This window comes from Falco punctatus (genome assembly GCF_963210335.1).
Source record: "Falco punctatus genome assembly, chromosome: 4".
Taxonomy (NCBI): domain Eukaryota; kingdom Metazoa; phylum Chordata; class Aves; order Falconiformes; family Falconidae; genus Falco; species Falco punctatus.
Window position 1 is genome coordinate 105910672 of NC_137583.1, and position 24306 is coordinate 105934977.

At 38.7% G+C, this 24306-nt stretch overlaps 1 long non-coding RNA gene across 1 annotated transcript in view; it reads left to right on the plus strand.

Moving 5' to 3' along the window:
• The window catches only part of LOC308062881, a 55541-nt gene extending 31984 nt beyond the window's left edge, over nt 1–23557 (plus strand). Inside the window, exon 2 of the long non-coding RNA XR_013927735.1 lies at nt 151–23557. This is a non-coding gene — a long non-coding RNA (uncharacterized lncRNA). The remainder of the gene's footprint in view (nt 1–150) is intronic.
• The last annotated feature ends 749 nt before the right edge of the window (nt 23558–24306 follow it).

Genomic DNA, 24306 nt, shown 5'->3' on the forward strand with positions numbered 1-24306 from the left:
ATTGGAGAAATGAAAGATGCTGGGGCTGGAGAGGGACTGTGACAGGAGAAATGTGCCTGCAGCAGGCAGGCATTTGAGCTGAAGAGAGGGCAGATACTAAGGGCTGTTAGGAACAGGAGTAATTATTTATATTTATTTTTTTTTTGGCAGTTAAAAATAGAGAAAGGTTGATAGTTTAGATTGCCTCAGGCTGTGAAAATAGTTTTCAATAGAGAAGAAGTGCAGAAGCTGGTGACAAGGAGGCGGCAGTCTGGGGTGATGAAGAGAACTGTTGGTGAAATGGAAGGTATTCTGCATAATTGGTGCCTCGTAGAAAACACCAGCACTGCAGTGCAACATTGCTGGAGATCAGCCTGCTGGAGAGAGGTGAGGTAATGCAAGGAGACCAGGGAATGTCAAATCACCTGTCTGACAAAGTATATGAGTGTGGTATCCATGAATATTCTAGTGTATTACCAAAGCAGGTGCTAAGCTGTGTCTGCTCGAGAAGGAGGATGAATCCTCTTTCCCTGGCATGATTTCCTACCTAAGAAATGATGCTGGCCTCTGTGCTGAGGTACAGACTTATCAATTATCAGTGCCTCCTTCACATGAGCTATGTCTGTACCAAGTCCTGTGCCAGGATACTGGAGAGCTGGGATGTACCTCTGGCAGTGCGCAGACATGGACTTTTCACTGGTCTGTGCTTCTTTCTCAGTCTCTTCTGAAAATACCTGAGGGCACAGGTGATCCTCTCCTGTTTCTGGGGACTCTGGCACAATGTGCAAGAACTAGGACTTTGAAGCTCTACTATACTCAACATATGTTACTTTATTATTTTTTGCCTGGGTTTAATTGAGAGTTCATGGGATTTTGGATTAAGGCATATGTTTGGCATGTCTTTCCCGTCCCTCTAAGGACAGAGAGAAGTGGTTGGGCATATCCCTGTAAGAATATATGTAGGGGATAAGAAAGATGCAGAGGAGACCTGGAGATGGATGGCTCTGACAGTATGAGTGACTGTGACATCACCACATCTGTTGTGTCATTGTGACTGACCGTGTACATGTCCTTGCCTACCAGAGACAGACAGCAGGACAAAACCTTTTAGCTTCAAGCCTCTTCCAGCATGGTAATGCCGTTGTGCATCTAAGCCATTTCCTGGTTTTCAATTATAGTTTGGGGGTTTTTCTCCTCTTTTAGAAGAAAACCAAATAAAATATCACAGAATTTCCTGCTGGCCTGCATATTCTATAAATGAATGACACTTTCCACTGCCCTGCTCGTTACTGGAATTACTCTCAGCAAAAATATTTAGTATTTATGTGTTGGCAAGCTGTGTATTAGGGAGAGATGAGAAAGGGATCATCATTAAGATTAGAAAATAGAAATCTGAGGAGGTAAGGGGAGTATGTTGGTAAGGGAGTTAGAAGTGATACTACTAATGTCTGAAAGAAATCTGTGTTAGGAATGAGGACAAGGTGGTAGAAACCTGAAAGCAAGGAAACTGCAAGGAAGAGAGTCTGAGAGAGTCTGAAGGACTCTGTAGAGAAAGGAAACCAAGGCTGTAGAATAAAGAACAAAATTACCCATGTGCCATGGTAAGGTTAAAACTGATTTTCACATCGGTTTTCCAATAACATGAAGTAGGAATGTGGAGAGCACAGTGCAGGCAATTACCAGTAGAAGAAGGGACCTCAGTTCCAAGATGTGATGCTCATAGCAGACTGCCTGTAATTGTCAGCAGCAGCTAAGAGACAGCCTGAGTCTCATGTAGTAACAATTTAATCACGGACCAAAACTTCTGTAGGCTTCTTTGCAAAACCTGTACTCCATATTGCTGAAGCTAGATAGCTATTAATGCTTGAGCTGGCTGATAGAAAGCTGCCTCACTATTGTGAGAACAAGTTAGACATACTGCTGGCTTTTGTGGAATTTATTATATGCCCACCTGTTTTTTAGAAAATGCATATAAACTTCTAAGTCATTTAAGTGCTTTGGAAAAACCTACTCTTAATCTCAGTGCTGTGAAACTATGAGTGGGAAGACGCTTATGAGGTTACATTGGGTAAAGCCTTTGGCACTGTTCACTACGGCAGTAAAAATTCAAGGAGGAAGTGTTGAAATTGTGTCAGAGGAAATTGTTCCAGCAGGAAACACAAAACTATAAAAATAAATATATATTGCTGCCTTGTGAAATATTAATAGAGAATTTGGAAAAAAAAAAAAAAAAAAGAAAAAAAAAACCTTGGGCCTTGTAGTCCAAATGTTGAAAAAAACCCAACCAAACCCTTGCAAAATGTTATTTAAGCTGTTTTCCTTGTGATACACTCAAGGCTGGGGCAGAAATCTCGGCATCCATTCAGACTCACTAACCTTGAGATGGCTGGAATAAATCTCTGTGTAGGGGGAGAGAGTTATGAAGCCCCCTTTTTGGTTTAGTAAAAATATAAGGACATTACAATATTGAAGGGAGACTATAAGAAAGTTTTACATTTATTATGCCTCAGGAAAGCCTTGCTAAAGGGGCTTAATATTAAGAAATATTAGGAAAAAATGTTATATGTGATAAAGCAGAGGACACTGTAAAGTCCTGTGGCAAGTTCACTCCAATTAAAATCATTTGCTAGGCCTTGCAAAAATAAGTGTTCTTTATACAGCAGAGAGTTGCTCTAGGAACCAGTTATCAGTGTTTCTCAAGCAGGGTCTCACAAATGTACTGAAAAACACAGAAAAAGTGAAGGATAGCCTAATATAAATGTTTTCTTTTGCTTGGCTCATTTTGACATTAATTGTGCAGACCTGCAGCTTTCTTTGGGTGAAATTTCTTCTTCTGCAGAGCAGAAACACTTATGTTACAATTAAAACCCTATTTTCAGTGCTCAAGTGGGACTTCCATGGTGCATAGACCCTGTGTTGTAGCAATTTCTATGTTATTACTTTTTCAATACTTTATGTCTGCAGTAGGTTGTACCATGTTCTCAGCAAGTATTTATGTGAGGAACATGGCTTAAGGCTTAATTTTCAAAATAGACAGAGGGTAAAAGAAAGGATATAGAGATTTTCATGTGGCTATTGCTACTGTTCACTCTCACTATCTACTTCTCTGTGACATGGCAGTTGCACAAAACATGTTCTACTAATGAAAAAACACAGGTTAAAAAAAAAAATAAATATTTTTTTTAAGTCTGACCTTCTTCCAAGTCAGAACAAGGGCAATATAGTGACTTTTAATGCAACAGAAGGGTTAATCTGGGACTGCCTCTTCTGGATAACGTTTTGGTTCCTGCTGTTTTCTTTAAATACTTCCAGCTGCATAACTACTGTAATAGCTATCCTAATTTTCAGCCAGTGGCCAAGACAACATGAAACTTCACTCTGGGCCAGTTTGATTCTTAGTTTTGCATTTGACTTCAGTGGAAGCTAAAGCAAATGTTTAAAATTCTAGTAGAATGCAAAGGTTCCTGATAACCACAGTGATGTTAATTTACAATCCCTACTAAAATTCTCTGTCCTTTTCTGGTAAACCCCACAAATGAACATTTTTCTTACAAATTATTTTGGCTTTTGCATGTAAAACAAGAAAGCAAAGGCAGCCTTTTGAAATAATACTGCAATTTAGTGTGCAAGATCACACCAAATTGCAGTTGCTGACAAGCTGCTCACCACATAATTTGGTTCAGGAAGAACATCCATGTTGAAGTTTACAGTCATTATGGGAGAGGATGAAATCACCGTTTTTTAGTGAGGGTGATATAATGCATACATCAGAATTAATTGTACTGCGAGTAATGGAGTGAGGCTACCCACATCGTTACTCTGCAGACATTCCTTTTGCCTGCTCCTCCTACTGTTCAGAGGACCTGATTTTGGTGGTTCATACCTTGTGTCACTTCTTTGGAATGGCTGTTTTGCAAAAACATTTTCTGTTCAGGCATGTTGTTGTGAGGTTTCTTTTCAACGAGTTGGAGGGTACCAGTGAAAATTAGCAGCTCAGGAAAAAAGAATAAAATCTAAGGCATTAGGTTTTTGTTTTTTTTGTTTTTTTTTAATACTGGGCTAAAATGGGAGTGACAGCAGTGTTTAATAGCTTAGAGGCTGGGCACCCCAGACTCTGTTCCTAGCTCTAACAGGACTCTGATCATGCTGCTTTTTCATTTCCTACCTTCTGGCCATTGTGTATACTTGGACTCTTAATCTCCTGTGCACTGTTTGTGCAATGCACGGCATGCACAGTGCAAAAGAGGTCATCAGCCCATCTGGTACTTTGAAGACCTAAAGGTTGGAGGTGGCTATAATGATGACTTCATGTCACCTGCATGGCGCTAAAGCCTGCAACTCATGATGCTACACCTAGCCTAATAACTATGGATTCCAGAAAAAAACCCAACAACAACCAAACACCAAACCAACACCCCCCTACCCCCCCCCCCCCCTCCAAAACAAAGCAGTCTATTCTTTCACTGCCGACAGCCTGACGTATAACTGCAGGGAGCAAAAAAAGAAGGAAAAGGGAATAAACAGCATTAGAGATGACTAAGTTATGGGCCTAGCTTCCCTCTGGGGGCTCAGCTAAGCACCTACGTACAGTAACTTCACTCTCTCCAGAGCACGTCATCTACCTATACATCGGCCTATTTAGGCTGCGATGCATTCCCCTGAGATACTCTTCCAGGCAGAGTTAGGACTGTGGAAAGTGCCTGTCTGTATCAGCTGCTTTGGCATGCGTTAGGAGTTTTGTGGTAGAGGAAAGGCTTTGTAACAGCGCCTGCACCCTGATGGTCGGTAGTCTGCAGACTGTATTTGTCCTGTCAAATGTCTTGGGAACTGCAGTCCAATTTTTGTCCCTTATCATAAGTGGGGAGGGAGAACGTGCCTGTTAGAAAAGCCCAGAACAGGCACAAAGAGGTTTTTGGAACAAATGAATGTCAAAGGCCATCTCTGACTAGTGCAATACAGCCAGAGCGGGTATTCTGAAGTGGCCAATTCAGTCCAAAATAGCTACGCTAGTTGCATGGGAATCATTGAACTCAATTATTTTCAGTGTTTCTGCTTTGACTAAAATATTGATCTTAAACTAATTACCTTTTACTAAAGGTGACTGTAGATCTAAAGTTATGCATCTGGGAAAGGGACTTAAACATGGCCAGGGGGTCATACCTTATAATTGAGGCTTAATTAGAAACAGAATAAAGATGTCACAGGTCTAAAACTTTAAATGCACTGTTACTGTCACAAGCCTTTAATAATGTAAATAAAGAATATGACATTGTTTCAAATTCAAATAACCATTCAGGTAAAAACATACTTTTTTTTTTTTCCAAAGAAATTAAATTCCAAAGAGGCAGACAGTTTAATTGTCTTTTTGGTTTCTGTTATGTTAAGTGGTATGTGCATTCCAGATTATATATTTGAAATGGATAATTAATATAGATTGGTGAGAAAGGAAAAGTAGCCTCTGCTTGCATGTACAGCTTTGGCATGGGCTTTATGTGGTTTTTTGCTTCTATTTTATTGTCTTATGAAATACATGATACAGTTCATGATGCCAGGAGCAAAACACCCAGGAAAAGCAGAGCAGGACACTATTAAAGACCTGAAAGGCCTTTAGCTAAGGAAAAAATTGCACTGCCAGAGCTCAGTGCAAAACTGTGCCCAGTTCTTCTCACACAACAATCAAAACTCAAAATAAGTAAGTAGTTGTATCGCACTTTATTTTATAAAACTGTGTCTGCCCTAGTCAGTTAGTGGCATTCTGTGGTAGGTAATTGTTATGGTTTAACCCCGGCCAGCAACCAGGCACCACGCAGCCCCTCACTCACCCCTTTTCACCCAGAGGGATGGGGAGGAGGATTGCAAAGGAATGTAAAACTCGAGGGTTGAGATAAGACAGCTTAATAGGTAAAGCAAATGCCACACACGCAAGCAAAGCAAAACAAGGAATTCATTCACCGCTTCCCATGGGCAGGCAGGTGTTCGGACATCCCTAGGAAAGCCGGGCTCCAGCACAAATAACTGTTACACAGGAAGACAAATACCACAATGCCAAATGTCTTCCTCCTCTTCTTCCCCCAGCTTATATACTCGGGTAAGGAATATCCCTTTGGCTAGTTCAGGTCAGCTGTCCTGGCTGTGTCCCCTCCCAGTTTTCCATGCCCCTCCAGCCCTCTCACTGGCAGGGCCCAAGAAACTGAAAAGTCCCATTTCATAAAAATGAAAAAGTATAAACATCACCCAGCAACAACTAAAACCATCAGTGTGCTATCAGCACTCTTCTCACGCCAAATCCAAACCACATCACTGCACCAGCTACTAAGAAAAAAATTAACTCTGTCCCAGCTGAAATCAGGACAGTAATAATGAAGTGACAGGCTTTGCTAGTTCAGTAGGTTTTCTCTAGTTAAAAGAAGCGGTGAGAGACTAATTTATTGCATACAGAGCATCAAGAAGCCATGCTGATGAACTCTCTGTATCTGTGCTGGCTGCATGAGGGAGGATGAAGAGGGCAATAGTCCTAAAAATGCTAGAAAATGTTCCAGTTTTCCCAGTGCTCAATCCAAGAAGGTTGGGTGTCACCCAGTCTGAATTTTCCCTTCATCTTCTTTTACCATAGCAAGACAACTCTTACCCACTAGAGCCATAGGTTTGGGATAAGTGAGATAGTGGGTTCTGATTGCAATGTTAGGGTCCACCAGAGCTTCTTGTGAAGCAGCATGAAAGAGATTTTTGGAAGAGCTGGACAGATGATGCCCCTTTAAGAGGACCTCCCAGAGAAGCATCTCTCTCCCTGTGCTCAGGCTGGAGGTGTGCAGTGGCAGCAGCTGAAAGAGGCCCAATCCACAGTAAGTTGAATTTACCTTAAAACTATTGATGCTATGATGTTTGACACTAGATAACCAAGGCTTTTCAGTTGTATTAATTCACATCAATTCTCTGCAATAACTGATAAAATACTTTAAAGCTGAATAAGTATAATGATTAACAGGATTTTTACAGGCATTTTGGACTAAAGAACCTAGTGAATACTAATAATGATGTATAAGGACTACATGAGGCTCAGGAAACACGTGGGTAAATGATATGGAGGGTAACTATGGACACTTCCAGCTGGAGGGGATCTCAAGTCTTGTTGCAGCCCTGGGGTCTGGGTCAGAGGATCATCCTTGGAGGCAGATGTCTTTAGCACCATTGTCATAGCTGTAAGATTCACAACCTTGGCTGTGTAAGAACTAAATTTGTAAAGACTGACAGTGTGAACTGTGTATGGGACAGAACAGATTCAGATGTTCTTCTTTCTAATACCCTGCCCTAGGAGGCTGGATTTCTGTTTACAGGCTTCAGGTGGGCTCAAAACAAGGGCAATCTGTATTAATGAAGCTGGTGAAGCCTTGCTGTATTTTTGTTAGCAGCAAGTTGGTTTGGAGTTTTCCAGCTCCTGTGCCATCAATCATCAAAGCAACTCAAACCATTTAGTCTGCTTCTGGACCTTTTCTTGAACTATCCATGGAGGGGGGCTTTGGGAGTAGAAGGGCAGTGATTCTTAACAGAAGAACAGAAAATGGATCAATAAGGAAAGATAAGACAACTTCTTTGTTTGATTTCTTTTGTGAAATGAAATGAAAGATATATAGAGAAAAAGACACTAAGCAATCTAGACTAGTAGAGTGAATAGTCTGACACACTGCATTTTCCATTCATCTCGGTGGAAAAGAGGCTCTTTGCTGTTGCTGTTTTTTCCGTTTTATAAAATATCCCTATGTTATTTGTCATTAGTTTGGAATGGTATTGTGTTTACTTTGACCATGATGCACAGCATGAAATGGGCTAAAGAAATATTAGCAGCTGTACTCTATGAAGTGAGTTCTGCCTCTTGTTATGATGCACAGTATGCAGTGGGCTAAAGAAACTGTTCTCCATGAACTGAGTTACTTCTGTCTCTTCTCTTGTTCCTGGCAGCTCTGTTGCTTGAGTTTCTTATTTCTCTTTCTCTTCAATTTCCAGAATGTCCTAAATTTCTTCTCTTTCTGTTAGTTCTTACAGCAGCAGGAGAAACTGGTAGCATTGAAAGATATTCATTAGATAAACTTCACAGTTAAAGAAATGAGAAAAAGGAGAGTCCAGCAAAGAGGTAAATTTATGGAGACTTGTGTTCCAGTCTTTGCTTTGTTAGAGACTTCATGAATCACCTTTGCTCAGCTTACCTGCACCTGAGTTTTATGAAAATAGAGATCAAGAGTGCATCTGTACTCTTCAGAGATCTTGTGAGGCTAAATGAGCCTGCGGTGTTCAGTACTTTGAGAACAGGAGTTATATAAATACTTTTGTTAGGTATATTAATCATGTATCTCTGATTGCATCTCCCGAACAATCTATCTCACCAGGACTACCCTGACATCAAGCAGCTTGTAACATCCATCACAGTAAACACAAAACCCAAGCTCTACAGTAATGTTTTCTTTGAGACATTTTTAAGAAACAGAGGTTATATGATCCAAGTTTATAGTCAAAATGTAGTATTTTATTGTCCACAGAATTCAGTGGGCCCAGCCACATGTACTGCCATGATAGATATCAGCATTCTACATCTCACAGATCCAAATGTAAGAAAATGGTAATGCCTTATGTTCTAATCAGGCAGGTGGATTTTAAAAAAAATAATTATTGAGCTCTGTGGACTACTGTAGGTGTAAGGTACTATTGACTGTCCCTGTTTATTGTCTCATGCAGTTCATGGCAAAGGGTACCTACACAATTAGGTCCAAGAAAGGCAGATCTGAGAACAGTTTCCTATGTTTAATGCGGAAAGGTCAGCAAAACATGTATTCTGCCTTCAAAAAGCACCCTTCTTTAATGTATAAGGTTGCCTGTTTAGCTCCCATCACTATTATTTTCCAAGACTTTGTGTTACGAGGTGGGCTTACTGCTATATTCAATTTAGTGAGGGCTGCACTATGAGTTTTGTTTACCTTTTAAAAATAGTCTTGCAATTTCTTTTCATTTGCATCCTATTGTATGCAAGCACAGATGCGATGTACACAATGCACTGTAATTAACAGAGAAAAGTCTGAACACATTCTTATTACCTAAATCTATTCTGACTGCCTCAGAAGGGAAACATGCGTAGTGCTATGCCCTTTGGGAAAAAACTTTTCTTTGATTAGCCTTATTGGTCACTGAAGGTCATTTTTAATTCTAACAAAATACAGCTGCAGGTGCCTTTTATCTGTATATAAATATAAAACTAGTTAATGCTGAAAACTCCTGAGGGACTGGTTTGTGTGTTCAGTGTTTCTCTTTGATACCTAAAGCAATGGTAAAAAAATTATTTATGTCCTATGCGCAGGAACAGGACAGAATGCACTCACTGAATGTATCTGACAAATTTCCACACTAAAAATGTCTCTTTTGCATCTATTTCCTTAATATGGACTAGTTAAATTCATGAGCCAAACTTTGCCTTTTTAAAAACGTTGTTGTGTAATGTAAGTCCTTGTAGTGTTTTTTTTCCAGAGGTTTCTCATGCAAATCAAGGGCACTCAATTTTGAACTGCTAACTAAATATCACAGTGTGATTTTGGGGGAATACACTGAGGTCTGCAGATTCAGTTACTGGAAATAACCACTTCATCTGTAACTACTTTTATGCCCTTTATTGGCAACAAAACGAGGTTGATTCATTTGAAATTTTAAATGTTGGCTTTGTTTAATATAGCACTAGAATTTCTCCAGACAGTTTCAGAAAAAAGATTGTAATATATTAATGCATAGAGTGAATTTAACTCCTTTCTCTTTTGAAAGATTTACCTAGTGCTTTACTGGTTTAGGTTTCCACAATGAACTCCAACGTAACAGAACTGGCCATTACAAGTTTTGAGCAGGTAGATAAACATAACAGAATTGTGGTGGTTATGTAGCAATATAAGAACACCTATACTGTATCAACATGATCACATAAATGCATTTTGCAGTATATAGATTGATTAAATGTATTTCAGTCTATCAGGGATTATTTATAACTGGAAAGAACTTTGTTACACCCAGTATTCGGTACATAAATCACTCATACCATACTGAAACTCTTATAAGGAGACATTTACATAAGTGAAAATGCAGTGATTTCATATCCCATTTCAAAACTGTAACAACTGGATAATTGGCACTGCCATGTATGCAGTTTCAGGTTATTCAAATAAATGCTAAAATATTATTTTATTCTATATGAGTTAAGATTTGCTATTTCTGTAAACAAATACTATTAATTTTTATTCTGTGCACTTTACAGATTCATTAACCAGGATTATCTGCTGCAGTCAGCAAAGGTATTGCTTCATAAACTTTATTGCAGAAGTTAAGGAAAAAGAAATTATGGTTAACTGGAGGAAATGTTATCATAAGTAAAGTTGCCATTTTTTCCACTGAAAAACCTTTGTATTCAGGATGTGTAAAAGCCTCAAAATTAACTTTTCATAGGAAAACCTCAGTTTCAATAAAAATAAGACTCAAAGAAAGACTGTACAGTAGCAGACAGAGGATGCCAACCTGGATGTGGAAGACATCCTTAAAAGTTCCTGATATGAATCATGAAGGAATTAAACTATATTATTCAAAGCATTCAGTTGAGCACTATGTCTGACAGGCTGTTACTATGCTGCTTACTATTCTTTGTGATTTAAGTAAAGAACTCTCAACAAGATGGTTTTCTTCCCTTTTGAAGGGGAATAGACGCATGGTAAATCTGGAAGTGTTACAAAACAAAAAAAAATGAGCAGCTATTTTTATTTTACTTCAGTGGCTTGAAGGAAATCAGCAAAATATTTTCAAATAGAGTTTCGTTACTAAATGCAATTGATTCTGTACCTTTCTTTGGGGTGAAAGGGAAATTCTGGGGGAGAAGTTTTGGTATGAGTACATAAAATCAGGTAATATTTCTTTTTTTGCCTAAAAACACACTGTAACTTTTGCAATGAGGTGTGAATAGAGTCGTTGTGTGAGGATGGGAAAGAAGATAGGGATCACTGTTCCGTAGTCTTCCAAATTAACCAGCTCATCTGAATCACTATGCTTTGTACTCCTTACCAAACAGCTCTGCTTGCCCACTTGACTGGCCCTCTATGAGACGGCAGCTACTGCATGTCCAATTTTAACTGTGGCTTGAGTTGTGTCTATTTCAACGATGGTTAAGCATGGTTCTGAAATTCCACTTGTCGACAGCTAGTTTCCTGAACTAAGTCCTAAGGTTATGTCATAAGGAGTAGAGTGTGTGGGGGCAAACCCACAAAAAGCAAAATTGTTCTTTGCCCTGCATTTTCTTATTTATTCTCTTTGAAGCTAACTGAAGCCAATAAAGGTGTCTTTTCAACACCAACTGTATCTTTAAGATTAAGAAGGTAATGAAAATGTCTTGGACAAGTTGAACCTCACAGCTGAAAACACTGCTTTCTTAAATAGGGGTATACTTTGAGAAATGGCTGTTTAAATAGCACTTTCAAATGAAAAACACTTTTCCTGTGTACTTCCAAGTCACAAGGGACAGCAATAAGTCAACTGCTGTTTATTTCAGTTAGTGTTACAGAGACAATGCGGCCAAGAAAAGTGAGAGCTGATCCATTTTTCTTCCCATGCGTTGCAAAAAGAACTTTTTACGCGGCTTCAGATGGATGTGACAACCGAACCCTTCCCCTTCCAGGTGCCAGGCACAGCTTAAGGGCTTAGTTTAGGCTACGGAGTTTTGTAGGTGCAAGGGGAGGAAGAGGAATTACTTTACAGCTTTGAAGATGTTGTAAGTGTTATGCTAGGGTCAATCCTCCATACTAAAAAATGTTGAAGGGCAATGACACACAGTAACCCTATAGAGGAACAGTGCCTTTTACAGCATCAGTGCAAAATCCTGAGTTTTAGTTAAATATGAACATATGATATAAAGGGGTCTCGTAACAGAAATTCAAATGCGTTATTGTAGCAACAATATCTTTTGAGAAACAAAATATAAAACAGCTTTCTGCAATTGGATGAGATGGGTTTATTTTGCTGTTCACTGAAATGTCGTACACACCAATGTAAAGCAGGTGTAAAAATTTGCAGCACACCCCCTTACTTATAAAGCAGAACATTAGTTGCTCTACTTTTTTTTGCCTGTTTGTGTGATGGCCAAGGGGATTTTTGCTGGGTTTCCATACAATTTGTGACCGCTTATATTCCGGTGATGCTGAATTTGACAGGCTTGGTTCTATTCAAAAGTTAGTTGGTTCCAATTCTGTAATCAAATACAACTGAAAAGAAGATTAATTTTGTAATTAATAGTTGGATTATTAAAGGCAAGAAGGAAAATACAACTGATATTCAGGCTAGAAAGACTTCAGCCTTTGAAATGCAAACTCTGGCAAGGAGCAGCCACAACAATGGGATTAGCAACAGGATTAATGTTTTAGCCATCTTTTGTTCATTTGGTCTTTTGTATTCTGATCACAAGAGATGATGAGAAGTGCTTCGTCTTTGTGTGTAGGTCCCTACCTAATTTAAAAGGACATAAAGAAATATTATTCTATTTTATTGTGAGAACTTCTGGTAATTTCCTCAAGGAGAAAATAAATTAAGTCTGCCCATACAATGAATTTACAAAATAACGATTCCAAAAATATCTGGAGAAACACGAGAGTGGACAGACCACCCCATGCTAGTTATTTCAGTATGCTTAGTGTCCGAATAGTCTCAGGGTATAGAAGATTACCCTGTGAATTGCTCAGACTGAAATGAAACCTAGAAGAATAAAGACCCTCTGTGTGCTGACATTTGCAAGGGTTCCAGCAGTTACCACTCATCTTATCTGAGCATTTTGTTGAGTATTTTTAGCCCTGCCTAAATGTGGTGTTGTGTTAAGCCACAAAGGAGTTGAGTAAGAACTCCCATTTATCATTTTTGCCCAGTCAAAAAATCCTGGAAGACACAGGACCACAGAGTGATCTACTACGTATTAAAATTTAGGTAGGTAAAGAGTCTAAATTCTACTTAGACTGCAGATACCCTTAGGCAGGGCTGATGTTCCCCCTCTTCAGCTGCATGGCCTGAAATCTGTGGAGTCTTGATATTTGTTGCTAATTTTATTTTATGTTACTGAAGCTCTTCTTTTAACTGAATTAGAAAAAGGGTTAATTCAGGCATCATTTTCCCCACGTTTCTACCATCTTACAATCTATTACAAGGCATTCTGATCTGCGATTTCAAGTTTTGGTTAAAAGCCTTTAGGATACTGTATTAAGCAAGGCCCAATTCAAGAAAATATTTGACTTTGAATACACGCCTACATCTTTCTGACCTCAAGAGTTGAAACGGAGGCTCGTGGTAACAGGGAACACTAATGCAGAAGACATGTTCTTTAACTGAAGTCCAAACTTAGAAAGAGTATGTGAAAAAGAGAATGAAAGTATAAAACTACAGGAAATAATTGCCTGTTTGTGGAACTGCTTTGACGTGGCTCATAGATGTGATTTAATCATGTTTTGTGCAGCAACAGTGTAACAGAAAACTGCTTCCTAGGAAGCCAGCCTCCTTTTATTTCTAGAAAGGGCAAAGTGCAGTGCTGAATGTTTCAATATTCAAAATCTTTCATACGTAGAAGGTGATTTTTAACAGTAATCTAAGAAAAACCTTTTGAGAAATATCCTTTAGTATTTTTCTAAAGTTCCTGGATTTTGGTTGGGTGTTAAGAGCGTCATAGAAGAAGGAACAACACCTGTTTCATCCTTCTACTCTAAGGCAGCATCAGCTATGCCTGCTCTTTTCTTGATAGATGTTTGCTGAGCCTCTTCTTAGTGACCTACAATAATGAAGTCACCACACTCCTCCCAGGCAGTGTGTTTCAGGGTTTCACTATCCCTTACCATTTAGAAAGTCTTTGATAATGACTAACCTGAACTTTCCTCGATGCAATTTATGTCCATTACTTCTTGTTTATCCATGAAGAAGAGGTTATTACCAGCTCCTTGCAGGAGCTTTTAAAGCATTTGAAGTCTGCTTGTCGCGTCTTCTCTTTTCTAAACAAAACACTCTCAATTAAGGAGGCTGAAATGTATTAGTACTAAAATGAACTGTCAAAAATAATAATCCACTGGAAACCTAAAAAGCTATTTATAAAGATACCTCATATCATAAAAAGAACTTATTACAGGCATTAAAATAAATTCTTTTGATGTTTTGCCTGGTGTAAGAACCCATCAGAAATGGTCAGACTAAAAGTCTTTGTTATAGAGAATTTTTTATTCTTCAAACTTAAAACTTTTCTTCCAAAATGGATCTAGTTTGGACATTTTTGAAAAGGAGGAACAGCCTCAGTGAGAAACTATATACCATCCATACCTGAAGAGTGAATGATGTAATAAAATTATCTCCAGTAGCGTTAAGCTGAGGTCAAGTTTTTATTTGCTCGAAGTAAGATTTCTAGGAAAACATATGCACAAATAGTAAAACTAAGGAAATAACCATAATATTGACTTGCTTGTTCAAGGACAAGACTCACAGCTCCATTGTCTGACAAGAAGTGTCATTAAGTACTTAGAATTTGCTGAAATACTAAATTAAAACAGCTTTGCCAGAATTTCAATCAGTGATAACAATGGAATGAAGAGGCATTAAAGGAGAAGCAGGTGGTGAGCTTTTTGTTCTGGCTAAACCTTTTCTCTCATTGCTGATATGATGCTGCCCTAAAGTATTGTTTTTCCTTCTTTTCCTTGTTTACTTCTTACTACTCTTTTGCCGTCCCACTCTATTATTTCCAGACAGGTCTTTTTAAGTAATGATCTTTCTAAAGAATAACAAGTGTTACATACACATCCTCCACGAGAGAAACTTGGCAAGTTATTTTTTGACAGAGGAGCTAAAAAATAAACATTCATGTGTGAATGTCTCATGGATTTGCAATCCTCCTAGCTCTTAATTTTGTTTTTAATTTCTGCTGTCCAAGAAGAGGTTCTGGTGTTATTAGATCTTGTGTCCTTTATCTTGGATCCACATGTAGGCAGCTTGTGCATCTCCTTGCACAGGCGTAGACTTTGCAGGAAATGTACTGAACCCCTGGCCAATTTGGCCCATGGGAAATCTCTGAACCCGCTGTGCCTTTTGCTGGTTCTCATTTTATTTGTTGTTAACAAGATAAGAGGGAAGAAGTCTGAAAGACAGAAATATTAACTTTGTCTTCAGGCTGAACAAGCTTCCAAACTGAATTAGAGAGGAGGGGTGTAATGAGACAGGCAGTTTCTGTTTTGCAAAAGCTGTGGCAAGATGGGGGTTGCCCTATATTACACACAGCACTAAAAAAGTTACTAAAATGTGCAATGGAACACGTTGTTCTGAGTCACTTAAAACTCATTTTATAGCAAGAACAAGGACAGCACTGCACATTTGCTGAAAATATTTCCGACTTTGCCAAGAAGCCTGGGAGTCCATTAGCAGGAGGAAATACAGGAGGTCTAAGTGCTTGATTAGTTTACCTGGAGATTGAGTTGGATACTATGGCAGGTATTTCTAATAATATTTTTTGAAGCAATAACTGCCCTTTGAAAGAAGTAGCCAAAGAAGTGTTTTGTACAGCCACAGCTTGTTTTCATCATCCTGTGCATTTTTCTTGCAGGGTGATAACTCGTGCCTGTATGCCAAGTCCATGGGTTATAGTACTCATACTTGCATGCCACTCAAGGGCAGCTGAGATATGATTCAAGAGTTATCTGTATCAAACAATTTTTTTGGTTAAAAGGTAGTATGAGGAGGAGTTTTTAAAAATAGCACAGCAGTGATTCAGATTAACTCACCGTCCACAGTATGAGTGAGGTTGGTTGTGTACAAGGATTCCTGCTCCAGTGCTTGGAGGTGAATAGACACCTCACAGCCAATCATATTCACAGGGAATTTGTAAGAAGAAAAATTCTGAGTCTCTGTTGAAACCATCCTGCTTGAAAGGCCAAATTTTTTGAGTCATCTTTAAGTGGTGACAATTTAGTTTCTTTGCCCATGCCTGTTTTCTTTCTGTTCTTACATTACATAATGAAACTCTGGTGCAAGCCAAGCAGGGTTTTTTTGGTTTTTGTTTTGTTGTTTTTTTTTTTTTTCAAGTAAAAGCAAACCACTACAACAAGGGGAACCATTTATTAATACTTTTGTTGCCCTACTCTGAGCCCTAATTAAGATAAATCTCTGTTTCAGGATGACTTTATGATTTAGATTCCCCACACCTTCCACTTCAAAGTAGAAAAATCTGCTTTGCATTTTAAAAGATATAACGTATCCATCATTTTTCTAATTCATTTGTGGTGTCACTTATGGTGTGGATGTATATATACGTAGAGATTTACATATGACAAATCTTGGCACTAAATCAATTGCCATCTGCATTGTGAACTAAAGCCTATGTAAAAATAGTACCACAACAAAACAATAATCTTATATCAAAGTCACAGGGAATATGAACAAGAGAAAAGATATAAAGGAGAAGATTCACCTGCCATTTGCCATGACAGAAAGAGGGCCATGATTTTTTATGAGGTGCTATACAAGGTAGACTGTCTGTTCAAAAATCTGCCTCTTTAGCAAGAGAAAAGGTCTGTCATTCCAAATCACTACTATAAACCAGCTGGTCTGGTATTATACCATGCCTCCGGCAATGACCTGTGTTGGACTAGAAAAATAAACAAGCAACCCTGTCAATTCTGAAGCACACCATACCCGAGTCCACAAGGATTTTTTCCTGCAAGAACAGCTGATGCACTATTGCTGGTTGCTGCTGTTACTTTACTGCAGCTTGAGGTCTGTATCAAGACTGGACATCATTTTACCACTTGCCTTGTGCGGATTCTTATGAGAACCTAACAATGAGAAAACAACCTGGTTTATGGCTTATTTTCACTTACCATTTTCTTTTTTTTTTTTTTTTCTTCCCACCAAAGACAGATTTGTTAGCATGTTGAACTACTTGGTTTAGGTGGGTTTTTTAACTCATAAAGGTACAGACATCTGATTTGGAATCCCTTAGGTTTTTAATAATTCTGTCTTCATTTAAATTATAAGAAAAATATTGAACGTGTGGTACTTTGTACTAAAAACTGTATTTTTAACCTTTGTTATGTTGTTTTGTGGGAAGGGGAGACAAAAAGAAAAGCTGCAGCTGAAAACTGACTTAAGCGTCTGACGCAAAAGCAAAGTAAAAAAAAAAAGGTTCACATTTACTGTGGTGGGATTTGGCTCTGCCATACTTTTAGGCTACTTTCTATATATGTTTCTACACACTTTTAAGAGCTGTGTGTCTGTCCTTGAATGCTGCATTAACTATACTACCCAAAGTAATTGCAATGAATTTGATAAGGAAAAAAAAGCCAACAGCTGAAATACCATTTAGGACTCCTTTTCTACTGCATGTGCTTGCTGTTAGTTGTAAATGGAAGACTTCAAAAGTGCCACAAACGAGTTTTCTATTCTTTCTGTAAGGGCCCTTCTTCTCTCTAACTGGTGGAAAAAGTAAGTTGAGTGCTGATGCACTCCACTGAAAACGTAGTCTGAGTGAAAGAAAAGGCTTGCAATAGCAGAGCAAAGTTTTACTTCTTCCCTTTTTGCTGTTGGTTTAAAAAGCTAGTGTAAAGCTTAAGCCTCTGTAGGTTTCTCTGCATCTGAAGTGAGAGCTGTCAAGTGCAGTTCTGCACTTGACATTGGAACAGTACTAATAATAGCCAGTGCAAGAGGAGGCTGTAGCCATCAGCTACCTTTTTTCTTTTTTTTTTTTTCTTTCTAGAACTTTTATCACAAACTACATGATTTGCCTTTAAAGGGTTTTTTTTTTATTTCCCATGAAACCCCGTTTCTCTGAAGTGTACAAGATACTTCTTGTAAGTGCATTAATCAACTTTCCAACTATACAATAGATGTATCACTTGGAATTGAAGACCAGAGAGCAAGAGGGTTAAAGGTTACACATTTTTCTTCAGACTCAATTTATTGCAAGGTCCCCACTGAAAACAGTGCCATATTATACTCTCCCCCCACCCCCCACCCCAATATAAAATCCTAATATGAATAAAAGCTTTGCAAATTAATACTTTTTTTTATACAACTTCTTTGTCTTCTGGAAAAGAGGCTTTATGCTGATAGACCTATGTGCATTAAGATTAATTTTTCTGTTGGGCCTTACCCTCTGTTTTCTGACCCTTGCTGAATATAAACAAGTAACAGGCCAAGAAAAATGAATGCTCATATTTAAACAGAATCCTTCAGTGATTTATGGGCCTTGGCTCTGACTTGGACCTTTCATCACTACAAGTTCTCGTGTTAAAAAAAGGTGATATAAAAAGCTGGATCTGATCAAAGACTTTAAAGCTAATAAACAGGTTTCTGGGTAGGTTGCCAAACCTCTGGAAATGAACTTTCATTAGATCTTCCAGGGAGAAAAAATGGAAAGGAGACAAGAAAATGATAGTGACCGATGTGTTTGCAGAGATATGGTAGAGATGAAGAATAAAGAGAAGGGGACTTACTGTGTTTTCATATTTTGCTTTTCTACAGATCTCTGAGTACAAATCGCAGAGAACATAGCTCTTCTCTACAGTTGTGACTTTAGGCTTCACCCCATAGAATGTGCGTGCATCATTGTTATACAGACCTCTTGTTAGAGACAGACCATTCTCTGAGAAAAAAATGCAGAGAAATATGGAATAAATTGTTGAAGAGTTCAGGGCTTACTTTACATGGGATGCTTATATCATACAGTGACAGAAATTTATAATGTTTGGGGGTCTTCCACATAATTTCTTTTCCCTCTGTACGCACATGTCTCTGAACACTTAATGAAGACAACAGAATTGCACCCTTATATGTCTAAGATCTTGTTCTTTGTTTTAAGAAAGAAATGAAATTGACCACCCAAAATCATGGATGTTGGAAAGCTTTGGGAAATGAACAGAAAATCAAAGCTATGTCTTATAGAATTGGAATTTCAAGGAAAATAGGATTAGAATGTAATGGTGTTTCTCAATTTTCCTCTGAGTTCTGCCCCCCGCACCCTCTGGTACGTGATCCCATTTGTGCATTGTCACCTGTCACAGAAAATGATCATGAAACAAAGTCATAAATTCCTTTACTACATAGTCTTTCTCAAGCATGCTTAAAAATTTTTGGCATCTTTTTTTCCTTCACTTTCTGTAGGGAGGATATAGGAAATCTCTTACAAATTGCATTGCAACGCTGCTACAGGTTTTGTGTAAAATGAGCTGAATAAACGGCACTCTGTTACAGCAGTTCGCGGAGGACTGATTCATGCAGACTTCTCACTTGTTTTCAGAAATCTTGGGTTTAACTTCTGTTTAATTCAAGAAAAAGTACACTTACTAGGTGCAATGGTTGTACAGGAAACTGTTAAAAGTTGCTGAAAATGCTGGCAGTGTTTGCAGAGAGTCTGAAATGATAAGGCTGGGTGTGAACTGCCATGATGACTCCAAGATACTAGTGATACTGCTTTAAATATTTACACTATTGTGACAAATTCAAAGCTGCATGTAAATATTTTATGAATGCTGTAGCTTAACAGGATTGTTGTGGCGTTTACTTCATGAATCTACAGAGCACGTTTGTCAGGAAATTGGCTCTCTAAACTGTGTATGTTTTAATTCTGATATTAATTTCTTCGAACCATTTCAAGAATATTGCAGCTCCATCAGTCTATAAGTGACCTTGTGACATTCTTGCAGACTGACTCACTTGGTTTAAGCAGGATCAGGAAACAGCAGAGAACAGAAAACTTGGATTAAAATAAAAGGAGAAGCCTTCAATGAAAAAGGCTAAAGGGCAAGTTTGGGGATGTAGACTGGAATCCAGACTCTAGAGATATTTTAGAGCTGTATCTTGGGAATTATTTAATTTAATATAGATGTTTGTTTACAGTGTCAGTCTCTGTAGCTAAGATAGTCGCCCTCAGCTGCATTTCTTTCTGTGTAATCAATGGAGAGTTATAGGCAGTACAATATATATGACCAGTCCTAGACTTCTGTTTTGATTTGAAACTGTGCCCTAGATTTCCTGCAATTATAAACAGATCTGGGACAGATTATCTCAGATAGAAACAATCTCAGACGTAAACAATGTGGACATTCACATCTCATGAACAGCATCTCACCTATACACAGTTAGTTTTTAAAACTATCTTTTGCTCTACCTTCTTCCTACTGTTAAGATTAAACAATTTTTTGCTTCAAAGATACTTTTTGGATCCCTGAACCTACCATTACTCACAATTCCCAAAGGGGAGATCTTCAAATACTAATTATGGTCAGGCATGCTGAGTGATTAAGGCTTGTAATCATGCACTTGGAATAAGATTAAGCAAATTGGAACTTTCTTGCTGAGAGAGGTGAATACATCAGAAACAACACATTGTGATCCAGAGGAACAGATAAGAAAGACACTAAAGCAACAACTTGCTCTGCAGCTATGACAAGTATTTAACTACTTCATTTCTCACTGACCTCCTGCAAATGCTTCTATTAATTCACAGAATTAAAAAAATCATTTAGGTGGGAAAAGACTGCTGGGCATCATCTGGTCCAGCCCCTATTCAAAGTGAAGCCAGCTTGGAGTGGGTTATGCAAGGCCTTGCCCGGTTTTGTTCTGAATATTTCCAGGGAAGGGGATGCCACATCCTCTCTGGGAACTGTTGCAATATTTTATCATCCTTATGGTGAAAAAAATGTCCTTTTATCTAATTAGAGTTTTCCTTTTTGCAGTTGTGTTGTTACCATACGTCCCATCACTGTGTGTGTCCAGATAGTCGTCTTGCTTTCTCTAATTCTTCCATTAGAAGATTAGATTCTTCCTTAACCTTCTGCTCTTGAGGCTGAGCACACTAAGTTCTCTCAGCTTCTCTTCGTACGGCATATGCTCCAGTCCCCAAATCATATCGGTATCCTTGCTCCAGTCAATGTTTTTACTGTGAAGAGTTGAAAACTAGACAGAGCACCCCAGGTGTGATCTGCCAAGTGACATACAGAATGGAAGTCACCTCCCAGGACCTGCGGGCAACAATCTTGCTCATGCAGCTCAGGATGTGATTGGCCCTTGTTGCTGTGAGGACACGTTCCTGGCTCATTTTCAGCTCAGTGTCTATCGGGACCCCTAAGGTCCTTTTCTGCAGAGCTACCTCCCAGCTGGTCAGCCCCCAAACCATACTGCTTCGGGGAGGTTTTCCAGCCCAGGTGCAGGACTTGGCATTTGTTTTTGTTGAACTTCATGAGGTTCTTGTCAGCTCATGTCTCCAGCCTGTCAAGTCCCTCCGTGGCCCTGTACTCCAGGATACCACCTGATTTGGTATTGATCACCTGCTGAGAGTGCACTCTGTCCTGTTGTGCAGGTCACGGATAAAGACGTAGAGTATTATTGACCTCAGAATTGATCCTTGAGGGATGTCATGAGTGACCAGCCACAAGCTGGGCTTTGGTTTGGCTGATCATAGCCTTTGTAGTCTAGCAGTCCAGCCGCATTTCCACTTAATTTATACTCTGCTTATCCAAAACATATCTTTGAAGTTTGGCTTGATAATATTGAAAGACTTAACTAAAATCAAGGTATCTTTAGCAGGAGCCTACTGACATGTCACCTGTGTTGGTCTGTCCTTTGATCCTTGCCCATAACTTCATGTCTGGCATCTCTTAAGTTCCCAGACAAATCTCCCTGCATTCAACCAACTTCTTGGGCCCAAATGCATCTTTTTCTCCTTGCCTGTCCTTTTGAGAGAGCTCTTATTTACTCGTTGCACCACTCCTGCTGCACAAGCTACCCCACCACATCTGTGTAGTCCAAATGAGCTCATAGATCTGCAGTTGTGCATGGCCTTCTCATTCTTCCTATTATTTTCCTGTGCTGTATCCATTTGGCTACACATACTTGAGTCCTCAGTGAACATGCTTTCATGGGGGAAGTGTGAGGGCCCCCTCCTCCATCAAGCTGTTCATCAGGCCTTTCCTCGTTTCAGCCCATGCATCACTTCTCATCAGGCTTTGGCCCTGCACTGAACGTTGAGGACCTCATTGCTAGATTAGCAAGCTTGTTAGCAGAGATGCCCTTCTGCCACTTCATCAGATATATCCTCTCTCTCCAGGTGGATTTACCTTAGTCAAAGAGACATAAATTATGAAGATCCACACTAGATTTTCAGAAGTAACAGGTGAAAGCCTACATGCGCAATGGGAAGGAAACCTATGAATAGCTGAACCTTTGTCAACACAAGGCTGGATCTTCTTTTCCTGAAATGTTCGGTTGCGTTATTTAAAATTTAGGACATGTTTGCCTAAGATAAGATCAGTTAGTACAAGGATTTAGTGGTCTCAGAAATCTTGAAGAGATGCATTTTGTGTTATTGTTTTCCATTTTCTGCCACTTTTCATGGTTCACTTTTCTCTGCTTTTCTTCAAAGAGATGTAGTAGACAAACTGTATCTAAACCTAATGGGATTTGAAAACTCTCCACTGTGCCTACATCTGATTCAAAATGAGATCTCTAAAAGAACCAAGATTTTTTGTGGCTAAGTGCTATGTGGAAGTAGATCAACATACAAGCTTTCTCCCTGTTTTATTGCGCGTCCAGCTGTCTGGTGACAAAGATTACTTCTGTGGAAAGTCTAGAACATAACTGACCAGAAAGACATTTATTTTCCTTTCTCCTAAATGCTGCTTGTGTATCACATGAAACTACTAAATGTCACCACCAAATCAGGAAAAATAGGGAGTTCTATTCCTGTATCTCCTTCCTTCTATGGGTGGATCTGTTCCATTAAAACTTTTATGTGTCTGTGATAGGCTTCACTTCTGGAGAAAACAATGTCCTGCCGAAAATGTGCTCCTCCTCCCTATTAGACAGGAAGGGTAGACATCTCCTCCACAGGAACTGCTGTTTCTCCTCTCTCTGTTGACTTTGGGGATGAATCATCAGCAAATGCTGGAACTGGAATTTGGGCAGAATGACTGCAACGTTTCATAAAGTCTGACAGATATTTGGTGTTACAGAGACTGGATGATTACCACATGACTTCAGGCAACCAAGGGTTTGTATATGTATACCTCATGAGACAGTTGTTTTCCTGTTCACTTCTTAGAAACAGTATGATAGAAGTGCCAGACCAGTAATGAAAAGACTACTATGTGGAGAAGTAGAGCAATCCCACCCAGCTTTGCTTTTTACTCCAAGGCAAGGTAATATCTTTCTGGTTTGCTGCCATTAAGCAACTGCCAAGTAATTCTAGCTGTAAGCCCACCATACAGGAAATAAGTAGAAACGAAGATGAAGAAAAAATTATATGACCTCTTCTGCTATAATCCATGGCTATATATCTAGTGTACCCACCATCTAAGGCAGAAGAGATCAGAATGGTATGGAGTCTCACAGTGAGAAGCAGATACGCTGACATGTCATTGGGACACATGCTGCTGACTTGCTCTTAAAATAGCAAGAAATAAAAAGTGCATATGGAAAGAAAATCTCAATGACCACATCCTAGTTAGAATTCACAAGTTGTAAAAAAAAAAAAAAAAAAAAAAAAAAAGATTGTCCTCTCACTTTATAGATATATATATATATCTAATGCTTTTCACAAAAATCACAACCCAAATTACATGGCTTAGTGAATCACATTTAACTGGAAGATTGTTCCTAGAAGTTTGCTTGTAATCCCTCAAAATAAATGAGATAATAGGAAATGATATACTCTTATTTCTCTTTCATGGAAAATCAGACTAACTCTTGTCAGTCCAGCCTGATGTCTGAAGAAAACATTTAAGCAGTTCTGAACTCCAAAAATGTTTTGAGATATTTTTTTTTCTCTATTAAACAGGAAATTTTGTCCAACTATTTTTTTTTCTGCTTTTATTTTGTCCAACTATATTTTTCTTCTGCTCTTTTATTTTGTCCAGAATAGATAGATCTAGATACATAAGCCCCAGAGGAAATTAATAGGAATTGAAAAGAAATTTGATTGCTGAGACCGGAGTGAACACAGCTTAAGGACGATCTCCAAAAATCTTTCAGGATGGATTGGCTAATGGAAATACTATCTGTTAATGTTTCTGTCCCTCTCATCATCTATTATGAATCTGTTGCAGATTGTAAAGAACTTAAGGTGGGATCATGCAACTTAGACTTTCTGTCCACTATAATAGACCTGGAATTTGACTGCGTCCTTTGGATGCCACTTACAAGACAAGAAATATTGTGGTCTACCTTTTTTATGGCTCTGAGTTTAGAAAATAATGACATGAAAGGAAATGAACAAACTTTTCAAGTTTTCTCCAAGAAAAATACACTTAGTTGCAG